The 16316-nt window shown below is 46.1% G+C and overlaps 1 protein-coding gene across 1 annotated transcript in view; it reads left to right on the forward strand.

Moving 5' to 3' along the window:
• Window positions 1-3076: 3076 nt before the first annotated feature.
• LOC8043208 (tyrosine aminotransferase) overlaps window positions 3077-16316 on the forward strand; it is a 53551-nt gene continuing 40311 nt past the window's right edge. Inside the window, exon 1 of the mRNA XM_029970880.4 lies at window positions 3077-3250. The gene's annotated coding sequence lies outside the window, so the exon portion shown is untranslated. The remainder of the gene's footprint in view (window positions 3251-16316) is intronic.

Below are 16316 nucleotides of genomic sequence, written 5' to 3' on the forward strand. Positions count from 1 at the left end.
AGGTCTCGTGATCCGGACTTAAAAACCGGAGTCACATCTGTTTTTGTTTTTTTCCATTCACTCGGACGCACAATGCAATCTAGATCGAAGTATGAAATCGAGCACACACTTAGACAATGTTCAACAGGCTAATACCTAATTATCAAATTTGAAGCTTAAACAGAAATGGCAGATACATTTAGATCCAAAGTTCAATCATGCATGAAACATCTTTGCTTAGAATACATGCACCAAACAGTCACCGGTTTCACAGCGCGCAATTAGCACACACACAGCGCACAATTAGCATACACATTAAACAAAACACACAGACCGCGCTGAACTCACAACTGTGTTTTTTTATTGTCTTTGTTTTCTTCTTTGTGGAAGAAAATTTGTTCTCTTGTAGAAGAAAAAAGAAAAAAAGACGAAACTACAAAATAGAGTTGTGAGTTCAGCGCGGTGTGTATGTTGTGTTTTGTGGTGTCGGTAACATGTTCAACCAACTCGGCCAAGCGGCACTTTTCACAAGAATAAAGAGTCGTTTCAGGGAACAAAGAACGTATTATTTATTCATATTTCAGTGAACTACATTGTGAACATTGATGTCACCTGAGACCATGGTATCGTACGCGACACCACGAGTCAACACTGTGACATCATCGCGTGATGTTATGGTATCATGCCGTGGTGTCACGTGATATACCATGACGTCACATGTCGTCAATGTCCCTCCGCTAAATTATCGAGGGAGGGCATTACAAAACTTAATAGTGACCCATTGCTGGCAGTCAAACCATCAGTACACTTGAGAATCCTTTATCTTTACAATTTACATCTAATGTAAATATGCCACAATACCCACACAAAAAAAAAAAAGAAGCCAAAAAAAGAGATAATATTTGTTGGCATTCTTGGAATTCGCATCAATTATATAATGTACTCAGTAATGATCACCGATGCGATATAACCGAAATTAGTTTTCAACACTGAAACCGTCTGGGAAGCTGCGTTAGCACAGAAAGGAGAAAGTTGGCTCCGCGTCTTCGTTTTAAATCTCAACGTACTATCTAAAAAAAAAGAGAAAAAAAAAAGAAGGTCGTAACCAGGTGAAATCGCTTTGCGATCGACGGCTTATAGAATGCGACCTCGTTTTTTTTATTATTTGTTCCCTACCTTTACAGGTATGGAACTATTTTCCCCATTACGCCAGCGACCTTGCTGAAAGATAGATAAGCGCGAACGCGTCACAGACCATGAATCAAGCCTTATATATGATATCGTTTGCATAGCGTAAGCGTGCAATAAACCAAATAACCAAAACGCATTTTTTTTTGTACATAGATCTGGAATTAAAAAAAAAAAGATAAATTTATTGGAGGTTTTCGATACTATTATTTAGCATAAAAATAAAAAAAAAGAAACACAGAGTTACATCTCGAAAAAGCATACTATGATACTGTATACAGCGTGAAAAATTGTAATAAAATAAATAAATAAATAAACAGCTTATGCTTAGGCTGGAATTCATTACACGTGACTGCCACGAACGCTGGGACGATCTGCGTCGTTGTAAAATTAACCTTTAGCTAACTCAATAGGAAGTTTGCGCGTTGATCATCACGCGGTCAATTTCGAGTGAGCTCCACGCTTTGACCGTCCACGCGGGGTCTTCCTTGATTTCGCAACAAGGACGACGTCCTTTCTGATACGACACAGACTGCATCCTACGATTCCTCGTCGCGCCATGAAGACACAATCGCCACTATACCTCTCTTCGAGACAAAATAACAAAGACAAAAATAAAGTCTAAATCTGCGCGAAATTCGGGATCCAGACGCGCGAAAGTCAAAGATCGACCGCGGACGTTACATCGCAACCTGTCTCTCCGAACAACAGCAGCGGACTGGATAGTGTAAATGGCGAGTTTTGACTGACAGCTTAAGAAAAACAGGGCGTGGCGAGTCCCGTGCATCTCATTATCTTTCCGCAACCAATGAGATTGCGGCGTTAGCCGAAAAAGAACGCCAAAGAACCAATCACGAAGCAAGAAGCGTGAATTAACATTAACGTTTCTTAAATGGACACTGACGGGGTATTTATGCTCGCCGAGGTTTTTATTTGAACGTGACCTATATGAGCTGCCCAACTACCCAGAATTCGTTTACTTTCCGCCCGAAAACAGCCGTGTCGTGAATCGGCCGGTTTCAGTCGCGCTCACTCTCTTTTCCATGGTCACGTGGCGTTCAAACGTCGTGTGCCAAATATATTCAAAGTCGCGGGTCATCTAAGGCACACGTTCAATATTAAAATTCGAAAAAAAATACGACCACCATTTTTGTGGTCTCCAAGAAACTGCAAATACGTAGACGAAAAAAAAAAAAAAAAGTGGCACATATCATAGGTGTATGTCCTTCTCAATATGACATTCTCGATAGTGCAGCGCGTTAATATTCCTTTTGGTTTCCCGACCTTGTCCTCTTAACGAACTACGAACCGCGTGTTAACCTAGGGAACCTTTCAAGGGCCACTTTTAAAGCGTTTCGTTTAGTTTTCCCAGTTCTTAAGCGATCTGAATTTTTGCATCAGATTCGGAGAAACTTTCGTGTGAAACAATAAAAACAATTTGATTCGGGATAAACCAGTCACTCGTCGGCGTTACGTTGGGAGTATAAACACGTCGAAGCGCAACGAGGCACGAGCTCTTCCAAGAGGAAAGCCGTCACGCACGTGGACCCTACAGATCTTGTTATAATAAACGACATCGTTCTCCGCAACTATGATCGCGGCTAAAACTAAGCGAATCTTTCTTGCCATGTTTCGATGCCTAAAAAGCAAGACAGGCACAAGTTCATGTGATCATCTCGATTTTTTTTTTCGCTTTACGACAAGAAAAATGAAGCAATCGCTCCAAGAAGCACACGCGTGGAAAGGTAGCCCACGACGCGACCAGCCTCATAGTCGCTTGTGTTTTTATTCCGGAGAACAGACATGCTGCAACGCTCAGACGATCCGGCCAGGAAAACGAACAGACAGCAGAAAAAGAAAGAAAGAAAAAAAAAGCCGCCAAGTGGGAGCCTAGTGCATGCGCAGTTCAGATATCGCCCATGGCAAGACACCCAAGGCTGCAGGCAGACTGGTTCCCCTCCTTGGCGGACGCTTGGCAGACTCTATCGCGCGCTCCGCTGGTCCAGACGCTGTTGGAGATCGTCCGGCGAGTCACCGTCGGCGCTTGGAGGCTATTTCCACCCTGGGACTTCCTGTGACACAGGTCAGTCAGTAGGCGATCGCCGACAAACCATAGCTCACTACGTCCCCCTAAAAAAACCCAAGTGTGCAATATCAGCAAAACTGACTTCGAGCCGAGGATGCTCTTTATCGGGTCACTCGAAAAAGGGCATCCTCCGCTCGCATTCCTCCTTGTGCCGCGTTTTATGGCGTTCAGTACAATTTGAACTTTTTTTTCTTGACATCATTCGCATTTTTCTGTTCTTTTTCTTCATTCTTGTTGCAGCTTGATAGCATGCCTCTGGGATACTTCTGTCGGTTCAAATTACGCGTGTCATTAGGAACTATCGGAGCTCAAAAGGACGGAACCAGTGTCGAGGGGGGGCAGTACAGATCGCTTGTGCCAAACGTCAACGCTGTCAATGCAATGCACTGGTTTGTGAAAACAGAGTCCCTCTGGCTTTTTGTGTTAATTATTCTGTTATTAAGAGAAAAAAATTAAGGAAATTACCCGGCTGGAGTCGTGGAAAGTCTGTGAAAGCAAAGGGCGGAGGGGTTAGGAGGAAAACTGTGCGAACGCGATCTATCGTTCACTCGGCAAACTTGCATCACATTTTGAACGAACAAGGCTCGACTTCATACAAAGTTATGATGTCAGCGTCAGCTGGCATAATACTCAAACGACAACAAAAATGAAATGCGTCCTGTTGGAAATTATTTACGTAGCTGACTACCAAAGGGATTTCGGGGGTGGTTTATCAATAATTACGAGTCACAATAACTACTCAAATTCAAGGTGTTTCAACGATTAACGTTTCAATCACGAAAGCAACCTTGCGAAACGTTTGGTGACATCTCGGAACGACATCTTGAGATATAATGGGTCTCTCTGGACAACTCAGAAGTTGAACTATTGCCCCAACGGTTCTGGTTCTGAGCTCATTCCTTATCTGTGCTGTCCGCTTGTCACTGCGAAAAGGCAGTAGGAATTCATTTTGATTACATTTTCGGTATTTCTGCGTATCACACATTCATGCTGCGCGGATTCCAAATTTATCGCGTTGATGTGGAGTAGCAGACATGCCTTATTGCACCGATGCCGCGAAGTCCTCAGTCGTGGCGATTTGTTCTGCGGACATTGTACTTTCTATACAGTGTTTTCTTGGCACAGTAAAGCTACATCAAGTAGTACAGGACTGCCCGTGGCTGCTTCATACTGCGCGATACATGATACGTGGTATACAGTGCAGTTGTACTCACTGACTAAATTTTTCATCACGTAAACCAGTGTCGCCACTCCTCAAAGGAAGACCGAACCTCAAAGGCACACTGAACACGAACGTCAAATTTTGTTTTAGTATTGAATGGCGCTTCAAATGACGTAAGTGCACGGAGGTATGAGACATATCTATTACGAAAGTGCTCCTTCTCTAAAAGAAAGAAAGAAAATATATAACACGCAACAGAATGCTACAGGTGGCATTTCCTAGTATAATATTATATTGATACCCTGGTCTTCAAGGCAAATAAATTATGATGATGATGATGATGAGTATAAGCTATTTCAAAATGTGCTCACTTAATACCTTACCACAGCACAGATGCCGGAGCCTAAAACTTTCAACACGTCATGAGCAGCGATCAGCAGCCCGGGGATAGGAAGCAATAAAAATCATGTGCCAAGTTTGAAGAAGTGTTGAAATATCGAACGGGTGGACTGTTACTCAATATATTTCGTCAAGACAAAAATTTTTTCATGTTGAAATCATCTTAAACTGAATAAGAAAAAAACAACATTTAAACAAAAGTTCTCGCGACCGGAATTTCGTTTGTATATGTACATGGTATATTTTTTTTTTAACAATGATAGGCAAGCGTTAGTTTGTTTCGTTAATAAATATAATTGTACTGAATAGGAACACCCAGCATTTTTGGGCTCTCACAGCAATTGTGAGCATGCGTTTTATTTTTTTTTTCATGCGCGGAGTATTACCATATGTGTTGCCACTTCAAGAAATAGGCCTCTTGCTCGTTCCCCGCGCGAAGTTGTAATTGCAAGATTTGATCATCACTAATCAGAAGTGCAAAGAAAAAAACAAAAACGATGATGTTTGCGTTGAAACGTGTACGTTTTGATAAAATAACAAATATATGACTTAAATTCACCATGAGGTGAAGTACCGCAAGAATCCAAACTTTGTTCTTTTCTTTTTTTTACTAGAGAGTGGGGGGGGGGGGGGGGATAAAAGAGAGACAGAGAGAGAGAGGGAGAGAGAGAGAGAGAGAGAAGGAGGGATGAACGAGTAGGTGTACGTTTACTAAATGTTTACTATACTGGACGTCAACAATTGTGAGTGTCATTGTCTAGGCTAGCGTAGCTTCCACAGCGCCGCAGCCCCGTGTTATGAGAACAAGGGGGTTCCCGTTACGTCTCATTTGGAGGCGCTCTCGTGCCAGGGGCACGCCTAACGAAGCCACGCGCTCGTGAAAATAGCTTTGGCAGAGTTGGAACCACGACCGGGTTGGAACATTGTCCTTGACAACGTAACACAAAACAGGTAACGCCAAAATATAAACCTTGAAAAGAAAAAGAAAGGGGGGGGGGGGGGGGGGGGGCTTTTGGCCGCTTCCATTTTCAGTGTTTTTTGCGTATAAGGCGCGTGATTTGCTCGCTTTCCGAAGCGACAAACGTGCGCGTGCTGGGCTGAGGAGATCGCACGCTGGCCTGAGGAATGGAATGGTGTATAGGACGTTGGGTTAGATCTCTCATTTCCGTGTTCAACGGATGCGGAACTCAGCAGTGCGAACGTGATATCCTGGGCGCGTTAGCGGTAGCTTGCCGCCGCGGTACTCACACGAGACAGTATCTGGTTGTCCTAAATTTCGAGGTTGATCTGCCTTGGCGTACTGCTATGTCCAGCAGCACAGCGGGAGTCCTAAAATTCATCGTCGCGAGAAAACGGGTCGTAAGCTCGCTTTTTGAGCCGCGAAGTTTCGAGATATGTCATCGAAAGAAAACCACAGGTTCTTCCCCCTGTAGGTTTCCCACTGCTGCTACATCATACAAAATACACCCTGCAGGCACTGTCTCATGAGTGTTTATTCCTTGTATCAGGGTCCTGCCACATTGGGCATACAAAAACTCTAAAAAAAAAAGAAAAAATTTTATTTCCCCTTTTTTTTTCTTCAATATTATATAGTGCATTTTGTCTCACGAATGCACTTCCGTGCTTGTGAGAAAGGATAGGCAACCCGTGAAATGATATTACATAACTTTCTAAAAGGACACATGTTCGAAGCATACATATGGCTGTGAAGCAAACATGCTTCGGCAAATGCTTGAGGCGTGTCCGCACATACTTAGGTCACTATCTGTACAAGAAACATCCTGTCTTTTGTAGGATGACGGGCATGTGAATTGTGCGAGAACTGAGCAGCGGAACGACATTGAGCGTTGCATTTCAAGCCCTGCAAAACAGAATCAGAAAACCGAAACAGTTCCAGGTTCGAGAATGCGCTTCATAATGCCTCGTTTGAAAACTCCTTGGTCTTTCTATGACAGTTTCTCTTATAGATGCTTCTTCTTTTTTCGTTTTTTTTTCTTTGCCACACGCGCTTTGTTTTAGCAAGAAATGGTTATACTACTATATCCAGATCATCTGATTACTTGTGGTCCTGAGCCTGGGTGGTTACGAGAGTAAATCTATTGAATGAAACCAACCCTTCATGAAACTCGAATATGGAGCAATAGTAACCATGCTCGTTCCGAAACAAACTGGCGATAAAACCGCAATGTGAATACAACCGAAGAGCCATCCATATAGAAACTTGGGTCTTTAGTACTTCACCACACAATGCCTGGAGCAGTGGCGTCGGGAGTGTTTGTGAGATGGAGGGACGACAGGGTGGGTGTATGTGGTGGTGGTGGTGGTGGTTTGGGGGGGGGGGGGGGGTAGTTAGACAATAGGGACAATAAAGAAAAATAATATTCGCAACAGAAACGTTTCTTTCGAGTGAAAGTACCTACAGGTAGTCCCCGGCCTCTCATGAGATGATAAGTCCACTTTTGATTTTGGTGGTATTTCTCGTCTTTCACGTAGACGTTCCCAAACAAAGGGAACATAGGGAATACGATTCATCATCGGCCGTCTTCAATACGTTTAAAACTAAAGCGTACTTGTTTTGTTGTACCCAAAGCTAAATAATGTTTTGGGGTTTTTCTTTGTGTAGTGGGAGACTGATTTACAGCAGGAACTGAAAAATGAAATGATTTAAATTATGAAGAGGATCGCGATTTAAAATTTTAGATCATTCTGACTTTTTCTCTTCTCCCTGGCCTTAATCCGAAAACGTGCCGGCGCAGACATGACAGAGGAGCGGGGACTTGTTCGTGTTGCCGGATACATTACAAGGTCGGAAACTGGTCGCGAACCGACCAAGAACATCAAGATGACGTCTATGTGTAGTCAATGACAAATACAAATGATAAGCCACGCCCTAGGTCGCGGCCATGTGGCACAGTGGGGCTTGCAACAAGAATCACACGTGTCAACGATAACAGTTACAAACAATCAGCCCCACCTTACACATCCTCCATGATTCTTAGCAAACGTGTAGGTTGTTGACACGAACGATTCTTGCTGCAAGCACCATTGTGACGCATGCATAACCGCTGTGTAAGGAGCGGCTGATCCTTCACTCTAAGAAATGCCTGGGCTTCTACTTGCCCACGAAACACTCAAAGAGCCAATCTCTGGGATCTACGAAATTAGCTCAGCGAATGATGAGGCGGAACATCCGTTTAGATCTAAAAACGACGTCGGCGCTGTGGCATTATACGCAATGCAAAACGTCATGTTTGCATTGCGTAATGCCACAGCGCAGACTTATTTTTGGGGTCTACTTAAACAGATGCTCATCCTCATTCTCCGCTGAGCTGACTTCGTAGATCGCAGAGATGAGCTTTTTGAGTGTTTTGTGGGTAAGTAGAAGCGCAGGCATTTCTTATACACCAACTCAACTCTCCTACGTCACGCCGCGGTGGTGGCGCGCCGGACGCACTTCCGGTCATGGGCGGTGGGCAGAAGTCGCCGTGCCAGACATGCATTCCTGTGTTCCTTTGGAAGAAACGAGACAAAAAACCTGCCTTCTCGTCAAAATGCTGCGATGGGGGCTTTACAAAGAGAGTCTGGGAAGGTTTGAAGATCAGTTTTCATGTGTTTTTGCACCCTCCGTTCGTCCGAGAACGTCGATAGCAGCCGTGAAAAGGGCAAACCTGACGCTGTCGAACTACGATTGCGTGTGCGGGCCACAATTCAATTTGTAGTCGCCAGATGTATTTGCTTTGTTCCAACATGACCGAGAGAAAACCACCAAGTTGTCCGGACCACCCACGGATTCAGTGCGTCTTCAAATTCACACGGCCGCCTGACCGTTCGAACTTTCGTCTGCTCTTTCAAAGTTGTCTGCTTTTTGTCGTCTGCTCGTTCAAACAAAAGCGGCCCGTAGACCAAACTTTGACCCGGTGATTGCAATAAGAAGTAATTGCAGGCCTCAAAAGACTTAAGTAGGCTCGGTGTAAGCAGTAGATAAAAGATGTTGATCATTGGTACCGGTGGCCATCACCTACTTGTTACGCTTTGTCTGTTCCCGCTTCCGATTTTCAGTATCGACGTCGATCATCGCCGCTACCTTCTACACTTTTGCAGCACGAGGGTCGTCGCGACCGAAAATAGCTAGAAGAGTCTCATCATGGTTTTGTACGTCCATTCTGCGGCGGTCATGCAAATAGATCGCCGCACGTCAAATTATTTATGCAAAGTTTAGCAGCGTAACAAGCCTTGATGATTTCGCTCAGGCGATTAAAGTGGTAAGACATTGCGATGAGGACGTAGAATCGACAACTCCAACGCGAAAAAGAGTATGCAGACTCACACAGACGCCGACAACGTGACATTCGAATGGTTTGTTGACGCGGGACGCGGTGTTTCTTGCCCGTACTCCATTGCGCGTGCGTTCCAACTGTCGTCTGCTCTTTCAAACTTGGCTGCTTTTTGTCGTCAGTTCGTTCAAACGACAGCGGCTCGTAAACCAAACATTGACCCGGTAACTGCGATAAGAACTAAGTGCAGGCCTCAAAACACTTTTGAAGGTTGGTTGGGGTAAGTCGGCTAAGTGTAACCAGATACAAGAAGTTGTTGACCATTGTTACCAGTGGCCATCACCGACTTGTAATGCCCGATTCTACTTGAGGTTTTCAGTATCGATGTCTACCATCTCAGCTACGGTCCACGCCTTTGCAGTCCGAGCGACGTCGCGACTGAAAATAGCGAGCAGAATCTCGACGCGGGAGTCAGGCTTTAGCGCCCATTCTGCGGCGTCCACGTGAAATGAATCGCCGCAAGTCACATTATTCACGCAAAGTTTTGCCTCGATAGTTCTGCTGAAGCCGCTCAAATAGTCAGACATTGTTAGGAGGACGTAGAATCAACAATTCCAACGCGAAAAAGAGCACGGGGACTCCCACCGACGCCGACAACAACGCAATTCAATGGTTTGTTTATGGGCGACGGCGGGCTTCTTGCCCACCATCCACGGCGCATGCGCGGCGCCGGTGACGTCCGCTAGGGGCGCTCCATGTTTGTTTGTAAACATGAGTTGGTGTATAGTGTTTGAACCGTTGCGCCTCAGCCGCTATGGAAGGTGGCGCTGGTTTTTTTGTAGCGTGAGCTACACTGGCCGAGGTTGAGCAGTTTCGCGTGGCTGTCAAAGAGCCGTGCTGCGCAAGCGCGAGGAGCAGTGACGTCACACGGCGCACAGCAGGCGCGCCGGAGCCGCCGCTGCCGCGCGCTCCGCCGCCGCCGCGCGCTCCGTCGTTGCCGCGCGCGCCTCGCCGGTCTGCGCATGCGCGAGGAGCAGTGACATCACACGGCTCACAGCTGGCGCGCCGGAGCCGCCACCGCCGCGCGCTCCGCCGCCACCGCGCGCGCCTCGCCGGTCTGCGCATTCCAGAGGAGTGACGTCATAGCCGCGGCAGACGCACTGGCGCCGCCGCGTGCCCAGCTGTGCGCCTCCGTTGCGCAGTAGCCAAGTCTGACGCTGCACCAGAGCCGCTTGACAGCGCCTCTCATTTTGTGCGCATAAGCTCACGCATACGTATATCCTGGCATAGCCGAGCTAAGCCACCGCAATTTTTTGCCTCTGCTATTGATGAAACGGTGTTCTTGCTGCAACTACCATGCGCTGTGTCCCATAGCCGCTGTGTAAGGCTGTGTAGGCTCACCAGAGAACAGCTCACCGCAAAACCGGCGGATGCGGAGAAAAGCTCACCGACCATTGAGCGCATGCGGAGAGAAGCTCACCAATTTTTTTTTCTTTTTGTATGGAGGCGGTTGGATCGTGCGTAACATATATCAATTTATTATCTTTAGAATTCGTCTGCCTTGTAAAAAGAGAAAATGACCTGTTTTGTAATATTTATTAAGCTTATGGGTATATTGCTCCCAAATTGATAATTGCAGGCGAGTTTTTTCTGTGGTATACTCTCTAGGCAGCGAAAGCCTAACTGGAAACTTCATGAAATTGAAGAACAGGAAAAAGTTCGAAAGCTTAATATTGTCTGCCTAAAACCTAAAAAGCAAAACTGTAAATGCCGAAAATCCGAAAGTGCGTGCGCAAGAACGCGGTGCCTGAATTTTTCTTTGAAGCTTTTGTTAACCTTTGAAAACTAGATAAAACAGTCAGTAGGATGTCGAGACTTTTTCTTCTACGGACATGCACGTTTTGTAGCCGTTCGTGCTGGTGTTTCCACGCGTTGCCTTTGTGTGATAGTTCCCTTCTACAGCGAGCCACCCATGACTTTCAGAGCTGCACACTGTCATCGTTGTTAATCGTGACCTACATAAAAACTAGTCTTCTGTAAGGTAGCGAATTGGGCGAGTTGGTACACGTTATACATGATAAAAACCGCTCAAACGACAAAGACAGAGTGAAGACAACAAACACGGCAGGACGAAGCTGTTCTCGCAACTAATGTTTTATTAATTAAAATAACAGAAAGAAAAAACAGCTTAGCCAACAATGATGACATAAAAAAAACACCTACTTATCTATCAGGCACCACACAATCTTCGGAGCTGAAACGGTTCACACACCGCTATTCACATTAGCTCGCAAAAAACAACCCCCTTTATATGACAGAGCTACCGACGGCGCACCGTCAAGCTGTAAATTGTTGTCTTTTTTACGGGTTTCCGATGTACTGACTTTACACTTGCGGCGTCATTAATATACAGAATGGGTGATTAGTAATTTCGAATGAATTAGTAAATATGCCTAATGAACTTCAAGAATATTATAAAAAAAGGACAATTATTTTTAATGGAGTGACGAATTCTAATTGTGTTAAATTGTCACGTGTGGCGCACAATGCGCTAAGCTAAAAAAAAAATAAAAAAAAATCGGTGAGCTTTTCGGCGAATCTACCGGTTTTGCGGTGAGCTTTTCTCCGGTGAGCTATTCACCGGTGAGCTTTTCTCCAGTGAGCTTTTCGCCGCCGCTCGATCCCTTCTAGCTGCCACTGAAGACACACCAGTGCCTTGCTGTAGGAACCATCAGTGGCAGGTAGAGAAGATCAGCCGCTCCTTACATAGCGGCTATGCGGTACACTGACCCCTTTTCCACTAAAGCGACGCATCGACAATACATGGCTTGCGCGCGACGTCAGTTCACCCCTCTTTCTGGTGGCCAGAAGCACCTCGTTAACGCAACCGAAGCTACCTTTAACGCGCCCTTTCCCCTATCATGTCTGACCAAGTGACATCAGTGCGAGCTATGCATTGAGAAGAGCAGGAAGATGAGATGCAACGTATGACGGTATGGCTTTTTTTTTTTTCTCAGTTATTTCGCGTATTTGGTTGTGGAAGCAAATGATCAAATCTAAAACCCCCTTTTTTTACGGGTACTTATAAAGGCTTTCAAAACTAACTTCGTTGAAGAATCGGCGAATCAGCTCGCGATCTTGACTCTGCGAGTGCCCATCGGCATGTGCTGGTTCACCGATTCTTTGAAGGAGTTCTTTCTGAAGGCCTTTTAGGTGCCCGCAAAGCAGGGATGGAACACGCTATCAAACACTCTTTTCCTCGAGTGGAAACACTCGTGTGTACTCAAAGGAATACTGAACCGAAATTTCGAGCTCACAAAACAGGGCTGGAGCGACAGGAGGGACTCTGCAGAACCCCAAAACACCACTCATACAGCGATATCTCTAACGGAATGGCCGTATTTTTGGGAAAGAAATGCGCGATTAAACACGGCCTACGAGGCCGACGAGACACGCGACGTGACGGTTTTCATTCCCTCTACTCCTCGCTTCGTCCCGTCGAGCTGGTGAACGAAGCGAGGAGGAGAGAAGCGATTCCACTTCCCCTTATTCTCAAATGTTCTAGGAGGATAGTGACGTCAGAGTGCTCGCTTGATCACGCCCTCTTTTCCGAAAAATACGGCCATCCGTTTGAGAGATGAGTTTCAGGCGCTTCTGCGGCCTTATTCTGTGAAATCCAAATTTCAATTCAGTATCCCTTTAAGACCGGTTGACCTGCTCATTATTGTACAGAAGGAGTTACGTGCAGACGTTGTCTCCCAAAAAATACTGCCATTACAAAAAAAAAAAAAAAAGCTTGGCATTAACATACGCAATTATTGAGGAAAAAGAGCGTGGATCTGCGAGACAAACTAGACGTACAGTTCCGTACCAATCGATAGCCGCACAGGACGTCACCAGGAAAAGAGCGAAAGATGAAGCGCCGAACCGTTGCTTTGTAGCCCACACATAAAGCCTCCTAAAATAGGTGCCACAAAAAAGAAATAAGAATATGGCATTATAAGAAGCAAGAAAACTGACAGACAAGCGAGATGAATAAAAATGACTAGAGCAACTGCGCGTGTAACCAAGTGATAACTACAAACGTTTCCCCATAAAATTTCCTTCTGTTTTGAGTGTGGCTTGGCTCATGTAACTTCCCCTATAAATATGCCCATTGGCCTCGGATTCGGCGTGACACAAGTCTGTCGTTCCCAAAGTTCACTAAGCGCAAAGAGTTATGGCCGACAAGAATTTCCGCGGCGGGCTTCCTTCCCTCGTCGCATGCTTGCCAGCGGAAAGCGCCGACCACCAATCACTGCGTGCTATCGAAGCAGATCAGCCGATGGTGGGAAGCTGATAACACTTTGTTCCAAGACCGCGGACTGTGTTGAGGCAAAGACCGTATGAGATACGCGGTCTCCCGGCGCAGTTTATTTCAATTTCATTTTTAGCCTAAGAACAATTTGGGCGTCTTCGTAGCAAGTCCTTTGTGGCTGACTCTGCACACAGCGCAGGACTATGTATGGGAGGGAATGCAGACACCGAGGGTCAGACAAACGGAACTTCATTAGGAGCAAACAAAAAACCGGTCAAGATGTTATTGTCGGGGATAGTCAGTTTTCACACAGTAGGATTTCTCGTAGAGACAACTGCGACCTTAGTGGTGGGAACGAGTGATTTAGTGGAAATATCGCTGCCAGTACGCGCTTATCAGCACACAAACCACACTGACGTTGGACGCGCGAGCTAACCTTCTGTTAAGACGAATGGCACGAATACGGAACGGGCGATCGGTAGCGAAGGAAAGAAGCAAGGGCAGGGAATCCAGCGGTGTTCGTGAAAAATGGTATCACAAACAAGTCGTGCACGCCCCCCGCGAAGTCACGGCCGTTCACTGGAACCATATCAGTCTTCGCCACTTGACGCTGCATGCGAGCGGCCCTACGAAAATCACAGTCGAAAGTGGGCTAGGACTGATAGGCTAATACAGCACATTTCATAGATAACAACGCAAACGCGCGCCTTGAGGCAAACCAGGGCATCGCTAACCCGCGGAGCACGTTCCGCTGTGCAGGAATCGCGCCCGCCTTGTGACCCGAGCGACACAGTTCTGCCGTGCCCGCGTCTTCTAATTGCTGCACCGCCGCGAACGCAGGCAGCCTTGAAGGCCACGCGAGCCGCCGCTCGGTCGCCTCCCACCCACAAGCGGCTTTCCCATGTAAATAAACAACGTGACGGAAAAAGAGTTGTACGGGGGCACGATCACGCGAACGGAGGGGTTGATTACGTGATCGGCCAAGCACTCCGTGCAGTGCACCTCCGAGGCAAAGTGGCCGGCCAATAAACGAATTTCCAAACGGCGGAATAGACTCTCAGCCGACGGTGCTTGTTGCGGTGTATACGAGCATGTGTAACAGAGATGTCGGTTGCAAGTTAAAAAAATACGCCCAAGTGGTCGAAATTGTGCCTGCCTTTCGACGTCGTATATACCAGAGGCCCTAGACTCGCCAAACACAACGTTAGGGCCGAAGTTTACCGTGTGCCACGATTGGACTCTAGCGACGATGACGCCAAGTTTTTGTGGTCGAAGTCCAATCGGCGCACTCCGCAAACTTTCGGCTCCAACTTTGTGTTTAAGGAGAGAGGCCCAGGCGTCCTTCATTGCTCTCGAAAGTAAGCTTTAAAGCGTTCACATTTATTCGGAGCCAAGCCAGGTTAGGTGCTCCCGTAAAATAAGTGCGAGAGTCGCTATGGTGGTTGAGAGCGGCAGGGTGTGGTCGACCCCAATCCTCCCATTATCACTGAGCAGCCTCTGACCCCTCAGCATCGCGTGATAAGAATAACCAGAAACAAATAGTGAAGAGGAAAAAATCATAATTGGTCACGCCCTATCATTCTTCAGCTCCAAACAATCACCGGGTGCGGCCAGTAGCAGTCATTCCATTATCACTTTTTAATTGAGCAGTCAGAATGTTGTGGCCGACCGCATTAGTCGGAAAGAGTAGCTTTTTTTCGGACGCATATAGAAGTAATCGGCGAACTCGTCCTTTTCACAATATTATGAAACAATTAGTGGCATCAGAACGCAGTCTGATGGTCATGAAAAGATCAATACACGAGATTAGAAGTTTTGAAGCCGCAGACGCCCCCCTCGTAATAACATTTGAACGAGTGTGAGCGAGCAACTGGGACTACAGATTTTACAGATTACGGACACACACGACGCGAGCGTTGTTGTTGTCCTCGAGTTTCAATGCATCTGTATACAAAATTTTAACTCTTTCTAAGTTCATTGTAAGTATGGTCTAGATTCTAGAATCTAGAACACCATTCATTAAAAAAGTCTGAATTTGCACCCGAATTTTACTAAAGCAGCACGCTCCCCATTCGTTATCCGAGATACCACGTTGCACAACTGCTCGCGGTCAAAGCCTCCGCAAGACTGCTTCTTTGCCTACTAAATGGCGTAAGGAGTGCACGTGTTCTTGTAAACTGATGGGAAAAAAAAAAAAAAAAGAAAAAGGAAACCCAGAAGCAGACGCTCCGCAAATTTGTATGTTGCGAAAGTAATTTGACGCCCGTCACGGCGCACGCTAACACGTTCCGACATCTACTGTCAAGGGTGCATAAAAACAAACGGACGTCTGATCCGGGTAGTCGAGAGAAACTGGTTTGTAACCAAACAAGTTGTTTCGTGCGCAGCGAGTAAAAGTAACTCTGCGCGAATAGCTGCAGACCGCACTCGTTCAGAAGAGTGTTGGCTGCGGACACGAGTCAAGCACATTCCAAGCATATTTTGCTTAATACATGTGTATGTTTCGAAAATGTCTGCCGACAGCATGACCAATGCGACCGTCACACAAGGAGGTGCTTAGATATTGTCCCGAGGCTTAAGTCTATAGTGCTTTCGCGCGTCGCAGAGAGTTTAAGAGTTATGAATTCCGCCATTATTTTGAATGGGGAATTACTTTTTCAAACAAAAAACACAAACACGGACACATAAAAAACAACAACACGAATAAAAAAAAGAAGAAAGAAAGAACGCATGCCTCCACATATGACATTACTCCAAGTGAGGAAACCGCACAGATATGTCGGACAGCATTCCGCGTTTACATCGCCAAGGATGGAGGTGACAAGTGACGAAATTTCTGACTCGACGAACGCTCCAGAGTTCGCTATGCCCGAGAGAAAGAAATGTGGACGTGTGTGTAATTCGAAATTCGAATACGCCATGGAAAACTTC

Source organism: Ixodes scapularis, unplaced genomic scaffold, assembly GCF_016920785.2.
Source record: "Ixodes scapularis isolate PalLabHiFi unplaced genomic scaffold, ASM1692078v2 PGA_scaffold9__187_contigs__length_104089568, whole genome shotgun sequence".
NCBI lineage: Eukaryota > Metazoa > Arthropoda > Arachnida > Ixodida > Ixodidae > Ixodes > Ixodes scapularis.